The 12,733-nt window shown below is 32.5% G+C and overlaps 1 non-coding gene across 1 annotated transcript; it reads right to left on the reverse strand.

Moving 5' to 3' along the window:
- Positions 1–11,938: 11,938 nt before the first annotated feature.
- LOC125067982 lies at positions 11,939–12,028 on the reverse strand. The gene has a single exon (XR_007119756.1). It is a non-coding gene; the product is annotated as a U6atac minor spliceosomal RNA (small nuclear RNA).
- Between the last annotated feature and the right edge of the window lie 705 nt (positions 12,029–12,733).

Consider the following 12,733-nt stretch of genomic DNA (forward strand, 5'->3'; position numbering starts at 1 on the left):
ACAAAGGTCGAAAGGAAGAATTATTATTTGATATATGTAAGTTTTGTGTTTTTCAATCTACGTAAAATATAGTCAAATATTTCAACAATAAAAGTATTTGATTTTACTTGGGTGATTTTTATAGGGTGGGTGAAATTTTCTAAGATAACCTAATGAACAATTGAACCAAAAGAGTATTTTTTTTGTATTTATAAAATGAGTAACAATCAAGCTACTTATTGAATTATAGTTAAACCGAATTTTGATTGGTGTTTAATTATTGGACAGATAATTAAACACCAATCAAAAAGTTCATCGAACTGTCTAGAAACGTTTAAAAGCAATACCTACTTTACTGCCCACAGAGATATATATTAATCAACTGTTTGGCGACCTTATAAATTCTTCTATTTATTATTATTTATTCTTATATATATATATATATTCGTATACCCTTGCGTAATGTTAACGTCAAAAGAGTCTAGACAACATGTATCAAATTTTGTACCATTATATGTTTGAACATCTTACATGTTGAATAATCCCCACCCGCCAAATCGCGAAACCAAGCCATAGATTGTCATTACTATTTTCGCATTCAGACATTTTGTCATGAACATTATTTATTCCGTTTTCATCCATGTTTAATATTTACTCATTATAATGTGTTATTAATATTAAGTCCTTGAATATATACAACTGTGAATTAAAAAAAGTTAATTCATAAATCTTGACCGCGTAGAATGCTAGCAGCATTTCCCCGTTGAATTGCAATTCTGATCCTCTGGGAAAAAAAAAACCTGTCACCAGTGGAAGCAATAAGGTGAATAATACTTTTAGTGAAGCTTTTTGTACTACTAGTCCAAGGACCAAGTGTTTCGAGAAAAAATGGGACAAAACATAATTTGGAATAAGACAGGAATATTTGGGTCGTTTGTTCGTTTCAGGTTTTTATTTACATCCATACATTTACATTACCTAATGTTAATTTCAGAAACAATTTAACTCGTCAGTATTCATTGACCGAATTTTGTTAAAACTCAATCCAGTACGATATGTACTATTATTGTATTGAACACACAGAACATCCAACGATACGCGTTCAGCTATACAACAGATTGCTCGCGTTAAAGGACCAGCAGTAAGCCTAAAATAATGCTCTTTCAACCTTCTGGTTAGGTCGAGGAAATATTTTTACCAGTATATTATCCCTCAATGTTAAAGTTCAACGTTCACAGCCGATTAGATTTAATTTAAATTGTAAAAAAAAAATATAATACCTAACGAAAAATATATACAACCTTTTTTTTAAAAAATACAACATCATTCAAATAAACGTTGATATTATTGAAGGGAAAAAAACATATTTTTTAGATTTTCTAAATATATACATATAGTTAGGTATATCAAATAATATCACTTTTCGACCAAATTTAGGGGAGAGAAGCTTCTAGTTATAATATGAAATAATACAATAGCGATATATAAAATATATTTTTTTTTATTGAAATGAAAAGATACTGAAATACCTAAAAGCAGTTGTGAATAATAATGTTGTAAAAAAAAAAATATAACGGCTAACACAGCAACAACAAATTAATCATCCTCCTTCTCTTATCCCAATTTTACTTAAGGTTGGCTCAGCTCATATCTTCTTCTTCCATACTTCTCTGTCGGACGTCATCTCACAAGGTTTACAATACTGTAGTACATTATTTTGATCTATTTCGTAGGGTTCAGCCAGCATTTGCAAGTCCAAAAAAAAGTATTTATTTACGACATCACTTTAAAAACCTCTAAAATAATCAGTGTTTCACTACTGTATTGTGCTGTATTATACATATAAACCTTCCTCTTGAATCAATCTAAAAATACGTTGTGTAATTTAAAAGATCAAAGCACATACAGGGACAGCCGGCGGTAAGTAACTTTTTATTTATACTATACACAGTGATAAGTTATCAACGAGTCTACCGTATCCCGGCACAAAATTATTATTTGGAATACCCTTTCTGAACGCACCCGTAAACATCCAACATGGCCACCCGTTGAACTGTCATGTCATTTTATGGATTTCATATCGAAATATCTCGATTATACGAATTTTGCTAGTCGACTAAAAAATCATTATTTTTTAACGATCTATAATTGTGGATAGGTTACCGGGTCCATCGTAGACCTGGACAAAATTAGATAAATATAGATAAGTCTTACGGTTATATAATAAATCTAAATCTATATTTAAGTAATATTTCACTTGTAGACAAATCCGGCTTAAACGTCCGATTTCTTAGAATATAATTAAATCGACTGTCGACCTACTTCTTTGCAGATTGATAATAAATTATTAGCTAAAGATTAATGTTTCTAATGGCAGCGTGCTAACCTATTTCCAGTTAAAATCGCGATTAGAAAGATTATTTAATTAATATGTTCTTGTATAATATAAAATTTATAGTTATATTCAAGAATTGTTTTGTTTCGCTTACGCATAGTAGAGTAAACACATAAAGATGAGAGATAGTTGTGTCCCAATAAAAATTGCAAGCGAAAACGAAACGTTTGTTCAATATAGTAACTATGAAATAGTTAGCTTCTGACTTATATAACTTTTTAATACGTTCCTGGTAAAAAATAACCAAAAGCTATAATACGCCCATCGTTATTTTTTAATCGCATACGAGCGAGGGCGGTTGGTCAGCAAAGCCTAAAATAATGGCATCCCGACTTATTCGGCAGATGCAACAAAGAGGTTCGTTAGTGGGCCACTCGTGAGTTTCCCGCCATTTTGAATTGCCAAAGGCACCTTAGCTGAGTATCGGAAAGTTCGATCAGCTAATAGATTTTAAAGTGCATTTTTGTCACTCCTTTTTTTGTTAAAGTTGTGTATTTAGAGCAATTCATTCAGTTGACTCTTTATAAATAAAATACATTGTGTAAATAATAGATATTGATGGATCAAATAATAAAAGCAATACAAAATAATTATATATATAAATGAACAAGAGTTATAATATACAAAAATGATTACTAGACGAACCAACGAAGATAAATACTTGTACGTTAAAACACACTGAGTATCTGCATTTGTGCAAGCCCATTTGAGCTTGTACTCATAACATCTTAGATCAAATAGATGTTGATACATTGACAGTAAAATATTTGGCTTTCTCAAGAGAGATGGAGTCAGTACCGCTTAATTTTTAGTGAGCTGGGGCGCACCAGGCTCTCTCAGCAACACAATTTCCATGTAAATCCCCCCCCACTAGTTCAAGTGGGCGAAACGCGTGAGAGCGTTTTTCCAGCGCGAAAAAAATGTAATTTCGGTAGATCAGGATGACAAAATAAATTCAAGCTTGATAATAATTGCTCCAACAAATATATGTATATCTCAATCCATTTTTTTATAAAAGATATCAACGTATTTATACCAGTATTAAATGTTATGTCACATAAAAACATATAAATTAAAGTTTAACAAATTATTCAAGAATTAATGACAATAATACTGTTATATAACAAACTTCTGTATGAAAGATTTCTGTTTTATATTTAAAATTTGCGGTTTTCAGAAATGTTGCAAATAATATTCTTTGTTAGAATTTTTCTCGGAACTGAATAGGTTAAGGGTATATATTTCAGTTTCTAAAATATACCTAAAATTCCATGAAAGAAATACAAACTCCTAAACTCAATTCAAAACTAACTTTTCCTAATAAATGTACCAGAAACCTTCGCCTGCGAAGTCCATTGGGAGATAAGGCGAAAATTTTAAACAACTGCCGAAATACGATTAAAGCCTATTTAAGAGTATACCGGGACGAGAATTTAATAGAAAAAATGCTCCTATTGTGTGTGTTTATTTGTCGTCCACAGTTAAAAGCAGATTGCTATTTATTTTTTAATTTTAATAACAACAAATCTTAGATAACATTCATATTATTATTATTTAAGGCATGCAGGTATGGAACACCTGATGGTAAGTGATCAACATCACCCATAGGGTCTTATATAGGCCGTGAGAAATATTAACCTTTCCTTAAAAGAATACGCCACCAGTCGATCAAATCGAAAGAGGTAGTAAGACATAACTTTCTTAATAAATAAAACGATCACAAAGGAGTTTCTATATTGTTTTCTAAAACAATCAAAGTAAAAGTTTTTTGCACCTAAGGCAATGGATAAATCAATCAACGCAATGAGTGTAAAAATAAATTTAAAATATATTGTACTTCTTACAGTCCAATTCTGTTCAATCTCACTTCATATTATCTCAATTGTGAAATGTTGAGCCGACTTACTTCATCCTTTAAACTTTATATTTAATATGGTGAATATTAAATTTCAATTTCTAACATATCACGTCCTTCATATTCTTTGATGACTTACGAATTTGTTTTTATAGAATAGTTCTACAAAAACATAATATTTTTGCGTCGGAAACTTTGCGTTTCAAATTTTACACTCATCATTACATACGTAAAACTATTGTTAATTTTAAACAGAAAATCAATCAATTTTTTGGTAGGGGCATAATATCATCATGTTTTATTTAAGGTATATTTTATTAATTTTGTTTTTAATTTAAAAAAAGGTAGACTGGCACTAGGTAGACTGGCAAATTATGGCCACCGCCCTTAGGCATTGGCACTGTCAGAATTATTAATCATCATAAGTCAACGACCAACAACCAACAGAAACCTTAGGAACTTAAATATGTATCTTGTGTCTGTAATTACACCGTCAAATCAGAATACAACAATGTTGTTTATTAGGTACTACCCAGACCTAGTTTTGTGCAAGCCCGTTGCGCAAAGCCCTCCAAGAAATTAACTTTCTAATTGTGCCTACTTAACCAATACTTAGTATGTATATACAATATTAGTTTATTATTATTAAATAAATATAATATCAAAGGCAAAAACATTTAAAAGAACTAATGGACTAAGTTTGTAACTAAAAGCCAAAAAAACGTACCGAATCACCTCTCACTTTTGAAACAGTCGACATAAATTTCAAAGAGTCGTCCAATAACCGTTGAAGCAGAAAATTCGACTTTGCTGATGTAGTTAAAGCTCCACGGATTTGCTTGAAGTTTGTCGCCCGAATAGATCAGTTTAATGTTGTGGAACGAAAAAATAAATTTCTACAACTTGATGTTTATGGACGAAGATATTCAATAAGCTTTACCGGTTAAAATGGCATACCCTAAAATATTTTGGAAACTAACTTGGCGTAAATTCGCTGGCTCGTTCACCAATGGTTGGTGAAATGGATTTCTAACTCTGCTATGCTTACCTGTACTGAAACAAATGAAAACCGTTTCCTTTTTCGAGTTGATAATATTCATTTCAATTTAGATTTTTATACGAATAAATATAAAATAACGTAATAAATATTCGTCGGAAAGTAAATCATAGATATATCTAATAGTTATTTCTAAATAAAATTACCGATATTTACGTTTGCCAATAAATTTGAGGTAAAGCTGCATTTATCTACGTATCAAATGAGAATACGTTTTTTATAAATAACTGATCTACTAAGCCAACTCAAATAAAACTACAACCAGAAGACGCATTGCATTTTCGAGAAGATTTTTAGTAAATCATATTATTATTATTAGTTCCTAGTATTATTGTATAATACTATTATTTAAGTAGCTATATGCAGCTTTAAGGGAGAAGTATAAATTACGTTTTGAAATTGACAAAATGATTGCGAATATTTTTCTTGTGTATTTTTGCTGTTTCTTGGTACGTGCCGTTTATTTGCCCAACTGAAACCCTGCTTTATTTAAGACAAGAGATCTACGCCGTGCAATTTTCCTTAGTTTTTAACATCTTCGACCACCATTTACACGTGCATTGCACCTCGATGATATATTTCATACCTAGTGCCATCCTAACGTAGACAATTTTGTTTGAAGTAAAAATTTGAAACATTTAATTTTTAACAATATTTGATTTCTTTATTTTTATTTAGTTTGTATAAACATAATAACAATTTCCTTATGTGTAACATAATAATGAAATACAGTCGCCGATGTCCACAGACGCGCTCAGAATGAGACAAATAAAGGACTGCATTTCGTATATAAAGTGCGAGAGCGGGCAAGATATATGGCGCTCACCCGTCGCGCTCTTACAAAATACGCATACGATAATACTGCGTATTTGCCATTGGTAGAAATAATAAAATATTTTCATCTTTAACTTTTAATTGGCTATATGTATCGCATCCATATTGTATTATTTTTTATTGGTAGAAATGTAAGCGTTTTCTTTTGACAAACTAATTGTAAATGTGTAATACATTGACACATTTTTAAATACATATATTTATTCCATGCAAGCGTCGTTTTATTACCAAGAAGAACGACAAGTAAGTTAAGGACCAATACCCGACACAGACCTACACGAGACGAGAAGAAGCATTCCTAGTCAAAATCACCAATTTGGTTCCTTCTGACTAGAAGCGTCGTTTGTTTATGAATTACTGTGTTTAATCAAACCAATATCAGCTCACTTTTAGCTCTCAATATTATAATTTAACTTTACCGAATGCCAATACGTGATTCATTATGTCCAAATATGATTTTAAATATTAATTACAATTTAACTGAAAATTATCTGTTAAATTTTATGAAATTCATAAACTATACATCGTAACTTAACTAGTGTAATTTAAATATCATAGCTTTAACAATCATTAAAAATATAAAATATACTTTTCAAAACATTTACATATCCAGATTGATGTAAAGTTTATTTAATATTCATTAAAATTGTTTGATTTCAGTAAATAATGTGTATTTATTATTTCGTTCAATTTAATATGCAAAATTCCTATGACAATAATAATTCATGCTCGCGCTTTATTGCAATGCAACCAAGATATATTGCAGGGTGCATATCGCGAGGACAATAGCTATTTGAGTTAACAATCAACGCTCCCACTGAGCGGTGACGCCATTACACATAGCTGTAACTTCGAACTTCATCATAACTACATATAATACGAAATTTTAATCATCATTCAAGTTTATTTTAAACTAGCTATGTATCCTGACTTTGCACTGGTAGAATAAGGTTTTATTGAAGGAAACGGACAAAGAAAAATTCTAGTTTGTTCTTAGATGTGGGTGGATTACAAAGGACAAATCACAAAATTGAATTGAAAGATGGAAAGAATATTAAATTACTTAATATTTATAAGAAAGTCAAGTGATTAGTTTTACTTTTAATCATGTCATGACATAAAATCTTAGCTCCCAAGGTTGGTGGCACATTGGTGTGAGGTGAGTATAGTTATTATTTCGTAGAGTGCCAATGTCTATCGGCGGTGATGACCACTTACAATCAGCTGACCCATTTGTCCGTCCGCCACCTATTATATTAAAAAAATGAACCCATTTTTATAAAATTTGGTATTTTGCAAGCTTGAATCCGAAGAAAGTAAATAGGCAACGTAACCTATAACCCATGACAACATTACATTACATTAACAGCCTGTAAATTTCCCACTGCTGGGCTAAGGCCTCCTCTCCCTTTGAGAAGAAGTTTTGGAGCATATTCAACAACGCTGCTTCAATGCGGGTTGGTGCAATAAAAAGGTTACTATGCTTGAACCCGAAATCATCGGTTAAGATGCACGCGTTCTAACCACTGGGCCATCTCGGCTCACATGACAAGCTCCCCCCTTAATACGCGGGTGGAAACTAGTATACATTAAGTATAAAGAGGTTTTTGTAATACCTAAAAGGACCTACCAATTCAATATAGATAAAAAATTATACCATAAAATGCAACGCATTTCGAGGTACGCTCCTTAGGGGTAGGTATATAATATTATTATATAAGTAGCTGCGCTTCACTGTTTGGCCCGCTTTATATTTAGACTACGTGACAAGCGTGAATCGCATATGCTTGTATTAAATATTTTATTATATAATTTATTCTATGATAATAAAAATGATGAAATCAATTAAAATCTCCATATGCATAAAAAAATTAAATAGCATTGGGAATATAAATACTCGTGACGGATTTTGAGAAATTATAATTCACAATTGCGGGCTCAAGCACTGTCTATTACCTCGCCCTTATAATTACGAAATACACGACTAGAAATCATTCAGGCCTTACTTTACTTTACGTGCTTTCCGAGGGCACACTTACAACGTCTAGACTCAGTTCCACTACTGAGAATTCTATGACGGAAAAACTCAATATCTTTTATCGACTTGATCTGGGCTTGATCACAGAACCTCGACATTTACCTTAGCGACCTTACAGGCACTGGAACAACGAGACAATACAAATTGTATGTCGATAACATAGGAATATATAGACGAAGATAATTTACGTTAATTACTATCTTAGTTAAGCATTTTTGATCACCAATTATTATTATTAAGCCACCAACGCCCATAGAGATTAAGTCAATGTCACCAAATAAATGATGTCCCTTATGCCTATAGTTACACTAGCTCACTCATCCTACAAACTGAAACAAAACAATACCAAACATTGCTGTTTAGCGAATAGCTGGAATATACTACCAAAGCCGAGAAGGCCCACTGGTTAGAACTCGTGCATCTTAACCGATGATTTCGGGTTCAAGCCCAGGCAAAAACCACTGAATTTTCATGTGCTTAATTTGTGTTTATAATTAATCTCGTGCTCGGCGGTAAAGGAAAACATCGTGAGGAAACCTGCATGTGTCTAATTTCAACGAAATTCTGCTTATCGCTTTCGCATGTAGCGTTACGAGAATTCTCCTGACTCGTAAATCAGTTATAATTTTATCTAAGTAATTTATATAAATCTAGAGCCAAGAAAGCAGAGTCGTGAATATGAAATGAAGAGTTAATACTTGTTGACTTCCAGGCAGGATATACTACATACATATACATACATAGAGAGTAACCACTGAGTTTCTTGGTTCGTTTCGGTATAATCTACATTCCGAACTTCACTTAATGTAGTTTGTTAAATGACGATTCAAAGTGCTTGTCAATGCCTACTTGAATAAATTTTATTTTGATTTGATTTGATTTAAACAAGTGAATCTTAACCAATTTATGATTCAAATCCAGGTAAGCACCATTAATTTTCATGTGTTTAATTAGTTTATTTATATATTTAATTCATCTTTTGCTCGGCGGTGAAAACTTCGTGAGGATACCTGTATGTTTTGGATGTTTTTTCTTTTTTAACATTGATAGATGCAAATTATATCCACTGTTATAACTAAACAGAATATGCCTCCTTGTATATAAAAACAAAACAATGATAAAACCTCATTGAATCGCATCTTACATAAAAATATGTAAAAAACAAACCCATGCCTATGAAGCATTTTATTGTTATTTGTTTTAGTTTCATTTCTCATACTCATTAATTATTTCCCTGAATTATATTATGTATGTAAATAAATTGTTTGAATGGAAGAGCAATGTGACTCACATACATCTTAATCTTAAAATAATTTTCCAACGAAAAACATATTATATTGTTACGTTGAAATAGGCTATTTTTATTATTTATTTCAAAATAACCTATAATTATATGATATATGATTTTTTTTTAATATTTTTTGACTTAGTAGTTGCAGTACAGCTCTACGAGGTCTGTATGATTAAATTTAAAAACTCTAAACGTAATTGAAATAATAATATAAACCAATCAGCATGCATAATCGATTTGATCCTATAATAGCACACTATAGCGTCTTAAAGACGGCTAATCGCCTATCTAACGGTACAACTACCCTTACTCGAGAACGGTTTGTAAGTAGCTCCAATTGTCTAAGACATACGGTTCAAATTGCCATGATTCGATACAATACATCGTCCATAAAGCGTGTTTCAATTAATCGCGGTAACAATGTATTGGTGACTAGGATATTACGCACGGATCTGCCCCGGGCATTCGATTTAGTCCAATACGCAATTATAATACTAATACTGAATAATTAATAGAATTATTATTATTATATATAGGCGGACAGGCAATTGGGCCACCTAAAGGTAAGTAGTCATCATCGCCCGTAGACATTGAGAGTGAAAGAAGTACATCGCTAATGCACCACCGACCTTGGAAGCTTAGATGATATAACCCTTGATCCTGTAGTTAAACTAACTCATTCATCACATAAATTGGAACACAACAACACAAATACTGTTGGCGGTATGTGTGATGAGTGGATGTTACCTACCCAGAAGGGCTTGCATAAAGCCCTGTCACTAAATATGAATTATTTATTTTAATAAATTTTTTTAATACCAGGCCCAGTAGCTACAGCATGTATCCAACGACCTATCTTCGAGCTGCAAGTTAGAATGACAAGCTTTCTCAGTAAAATATTTTTACCCAGCATTGGTATGCAAGGCTGTCAGTCCTACTTTTGAATTACTGATTACTTAATACCTAAAATATTGCTATAAAAATAAATACCCTTCATAATAATTATTATGATATACACCAATTATACTTGGGTATTTTAAACATATTATCAACTGTAGTGGCAAGGATTCACTAATTTCGATATGCCATAACTTAAATAGGTCAAATCAAAATGTTCACGAATTAACGTAGCTTTAAAATTGTATAGACATTATATTAAATTTCTATTTCTTAATATATTTTTAATATGATGGTACAACAAATCTGTTCATATAAACGAGCTTTGATGACTTTACGCACGATATTAAGATAACGTCGAGGAGTAACCGAAATTGTTTGGGAACTCCTCACGAAAAAAAAAAACGGTTTTTTTTTTAGAGTATTATTATCACTATTAAGGTTATAAGTCTTACTTAACTATACACAGAATCGTGGATGGATGACCGCCGTGGTCAAGTAGTATGTTTTCATGGGTACGCCACTCTGAGGTCCCGGGTTCGATTGAACACCTCAAGACCCGGCCGAGTCTATGTAGAAAAAGTTCATTAGTTTTCTATGTTGTCTTAGGTCTGGGTGTTTGTGATACCGTTATTACTTCTGATTTTCCGTAACACAAGTGCTTTAGCTACTTAAACTGAGATCAGAGTAATGTATGTGATGTTGTCCCATATTTATTAATATTTATTAATTATTATATCATAGTTATTCGGCATAAACTCTGCTCTTTCATAACCTTTTGGTTACGTAGATACTACATAACGCCTACCACATTGCTCCAGTGACTAGATATAGGGCCACAGTTCCCGCGGTTCTAGGTTTAAATCCCATGACCATCTAATCAAAGACAATAACATTTAGACATAAACAATTTTACTACTTTTTTATGTTTTGATATATTTCTAAGAACGAACAGGTTTATGCTTGATCGCAGTCCACTTGATGGTATGTGTAAAACACTCGGACACTAATCTTTAGGAAACACAGACGCCGGAAGAACATTCCACACCTTGTCTGATATGAAAATAGAAAGCAAAACGCTACGTGCAAATAATCGGTATACCGTATGGTTACTAAAATATATGACGTACCTTCACACTTGTAAATTAAAGTAAATAGACCGATTATCAAGAAATAGCTTAAACACAAGCAAATCCTTTATTTCCTCCTTCTAAAGTCCCATCGGACGGTAAACACACGGCCGGTGATAGATGATAGATCAGACAGGACCAATTACTACTCAGATTTTTTTGACAGAAATACCTAATCCATTTCATAAGCCTGATTCAGGGTTAAGTCGCTAGCCTATGCGGCGCCTATTGAGGCGGGAGGAGAAGGTGGTGCGTAACGTTGTTTCCTCCTCCCCGGTCTACTTCGGTGGATAGGTTCTGCAGCAGCGTTAACGTTTCGCTCCCGTTCCACTGCCTCCTTCTGAAGTTTTGCATAAGGAGCGCATTTCTGAGCATTGCATTGATGATGCTCGGTAGCGCGAGGTCATAGTCACCGCTAGGGAACGCCTCTGGGGCCCCGACGTAGCACACTCAGTCAGTGTGTGAAAAATGTGGTAAAATATTGCCTTCACCATTTTATTGTGTTTCATCCTTGTAAAGGGATGTGCTAACCGCCTTCCTTATCCTTATCCTTTGAATAGACATTATTGGTGAAACCTTCATCATTTCTGTATTCCTAATAACTTGTATTTAAAATTTCATGATCGGTTAAAACAGTTAAAAAATCAAAGTAAGTATAACAAACGAAACTCACTTTCTCATATAATACTGTTAAATTAATTTAAATTATAATCATTTCTGAATAGTTAAAAGAAGCATCCGATGATATAAACGGGCTTTACTAGATAATATAATCTACAAGCCGAACGCGTGCTAAACTGTAGATAAGGCCACGTGTAATTTACTGCGTTATGCTGCCTCTGGCCGCGTATAACATGATTACACTGTGTTAATATTAACCGCCTATACTGATAAATGCTGTTCCATTGATTAACTAGTCAAATCTATATTTATACGTTGTTACACGTGTGTGAGCGGTTTTAGGATACACTGCGCCTATACGTGGAAGATCTAGAACAATCTATTAAAATTTACGGTCGTAATATTATTCTTAGATGCTACAAAATATTTTTGAAACAGAGTTCTTTTATACGGCTTACACTAAAGTGAGCTGGCAGGAAAAAGCGTTGGCAATCTTTCTATCTCTTTTTCTTTCTCTCGTTCTCTATCTATCATTATTATATTGCATACAGTTCTATGTAATATTCTTTAAACCTTTTTTTTATTTATTTACACACAGGATTTTAATAACACTTTTATATTTTTTTCTATTTTAAT

Source organism: Vanessa atalanta, chromosome 12, assembly GCF_905147765.1.
Source record: "Vanessa atalanta chromosome 12, ilVanAtal1.2, whole genome shotgun sequence".
In the NCBI taxonomy this organism is placed as follows: domain Eukaryota; kingdom Metazoa; phylum Arthropoda; class Insecta; order Lepidoptera; family Nymphalidae; genus Vanessa; species Vanessa atalanta.